This window comes from Helicoverpa zea, chromosome 23 (assembly GCF_022581195.2).
Source record: "Helicoverpa zea isolate HzStark_Cry1AcR chromosome 23, ilHelZeax1.1, whole genome shotgun sequence".
Lineage (NCBI taxonomy): Eukaryota > Metazoa > Arthropoda > Insecta > Lepidoptera > Noctuidae > Helicoverpa > Helicoverpa zea.
This window is the reverse complement of record NC_061474.1, coordinates 3,403,232-3,405,999: the sequence shown is the minus strand read 5'-3', so window position 1 is coordinate 3,405,999 and position 2,768 is coordinate 3,403,232.

Genomic DNA, 2,768 nt, shown 5'->3' with positions numbered 1-2,768 from the left:
GAAGATATGCACGGTTTGTGGCGCTTTATAGAGCGGCTGTTTAGTTTTAGTACGGTTTTGGTACACTGTAGTTAAGTTTTTTAGCATTGAAACCGTTTTTTAGCCTTGCGTCATGGTACGCGGACGAAGTCGCGGGCGACCGCTACTTATTAATAAATTTCAATATCATAGGTAGTATAAATACAAGGGAACTATTTTGCACAACCTTAAATAGCCTAAAATCACCCAAAGCACAAGATAATGTAACATCCCATTAAAAAGATAATAGCAGATCTCCAAAGAACTGATATGTAAACTAATACCGTCGATACGAGCCAGAAGGGCTCTTTTCCGACCAAACACGACTTGCGAATTGATTGAGTCCTACTGCACACACCAATTTCTAGTGACCACTGAATTACCCCTTTCTCACTCTAAAATGAACCTTAATACCATACGAATAAGGCTGTTATAAAGTTTTAGATTTGATGGTGCACAGAACGACTTGTAGAACCAATTTGTAATACCCCTTGGATATCGGCGGCCATTGAAATTGAACGAGTGTGTTTGCTTGGCTTTTTAAGAGCGTATAGGGGTTTTAGAAATTGTTTTCGTTTCTTTTATTTTGATAATAATTGTTATTTAAATGGGTTGATAGGTTAACAAAGTAATTTTTGTAAGTTATGCTCACACCTATGGTTTAGGAGATGCAAATATTTCCTTGAAGATTATTGGATAGAGAAATTATAAGAACATTTTTTGACGCGTTTTAGTTATAGTGATTTTTTTTTGTAAATATCTGTGTAAATATGAATAAATAATGGAATCATTTTTAAATAAAAAAATACCCTTATTTAATCATACCCTTTACAAGATTACAAGATGAATTCAAGATTAATCTAAAATAGACGCCTTGCAAATAAGTTTAAGTTAACCCGATTGTAGATTACTGGAGCCTAACCATCCCAATAACTTACCAATAATGGGGGATCAGCTTCCATTAACTATACCTTTAGTCCCAGTAAATGTTTGATAGCCTAATTCGGCCACAAATTACCTGCAGGGTATCAGTATCGGCTAGTTATATTAATAGGGCTGCTAGGGAGACAAACTGTTGTATAAAGTGAACAAATAAGACTGCATGCTACTACTTATCAACCTTCAGGAGGGTGGTTGAAACCATGATCCTTGGGGATCGTATTACGTGTTGGTAAAGGCTGTTGCTATTGTTTGAGAAGATAGCATAGCAATTCCGTTTGGGGAATTTTTCTAGACTAAATTATTACCGAAAGCTGTCAAGTCTACATAGTTCATTATTTAAATAAAGTTTGTGAGTGTGTATGTTTTTAATTCTTGTCGCGCCAACGGTTGAGCTGGGCTTTATGAAACTCGGCACTAATATAGCTTACACGTTAGAACTTTTATTATATTTTTTATTTATTCCTTTTTTTGTTTATTATCATATTTAGGCAACTTTTTATCCGGGTCGTGCAAGTTCCCTTAGGATGCATGTACAATATTTTACGTTGGTTTATCCATGATTTGTGTGTTTGTTCTATTTATATTTGGTATCTAACCTATAAGGATTTAAACTGTTTTTGTAAACAACCTTTTTGTTTTTGACAGTTGACTGTGAATGAAAAAATGACAGTGATGACATTACAAAACAAATAATAAAATGTGTGTTCAAAAAATATATAAGTTAATTAAGTAGTTGGCAGTATTATTACTCCCTACTAATCCCCGCGATCGCATTGGGACCTGGTACTCAGTACAAGTACATTGTGGTCCTTCGCGTCGGAAGTGAACCGTTCGTCGGTTATTGTGGTGTCACCGGTGTGATCGGCGGGGCTGGTATAACAGCCTGTGCGGAGCTGCGCACTCTACTGGACAGTGGATCGCTGTTCAGAGCATCCCTACAGCCCAGCAGCATTGTTGGAGCAGTGAGGAACCGGGGAGCTGGAGTTCCCTGGAGGAGAGGCGCGGTCACAACAGGAGCCGGGAGATATTATCTCCCTGGAGGTGCCCGGGCGTTGGAAGCCCGTGGAGGAGCCAGGAGTTGAACACCCCCTGGAGGAACTTGGTGAAGTGCAGGAGGTAAACGGTGAAGTGTCCGGATAAACTGTGAGTTGCATATTTCTTTTATTCGGTTGCTAGAAATTGAAAGAAAAGTGAAAGTGAGTTAGTAACATAAAAGAAATTTAGTGCTATTGGAACATTGACTTTTAGTTTTAAATAATTCTAGGACTTAGAATAATTTACAAAAAGTGTTATTACGGGGAACCTATGCCCAAATTTCAAAGTCTATTTAAAAACTTGTAAATTATTTTAGTTTGTTTGGCAAAAGTTAATGTTTATATTATTGGGACTTGTAACTATTTCCGATGTTTCTTAAATTTTAATACACTTGTTTATTTGCGTTTCGGTGTGAACTTGTGAAAACTTGTATAGATAAATAATTGATTAGTGAGTGCACATTTGCTCAGCACTTGTTAATGATTGTTTTATAAGTTTAGTGTTACTAATTCAATTGCGTATTTGTCTTTTAAGAATGATCTCGGAATAAAAATTTTGTTTAATTTGTGATAAAACCGTTGTATTTATAAGTTGTAAAAATGGAGTCGTTATTGTATAAACAAGAAGACACTTACAATAGAATCTGTAAAGCATATAGTACCTTTAGAAAATCTCCGAAGGACAGAATAACTGCTCCATATGTAAAAGTAAGGTTAGAAAATTTAGAAAAAATGTACGAACAGTTAACAGATGGTCATAATAAATTGTTGGAA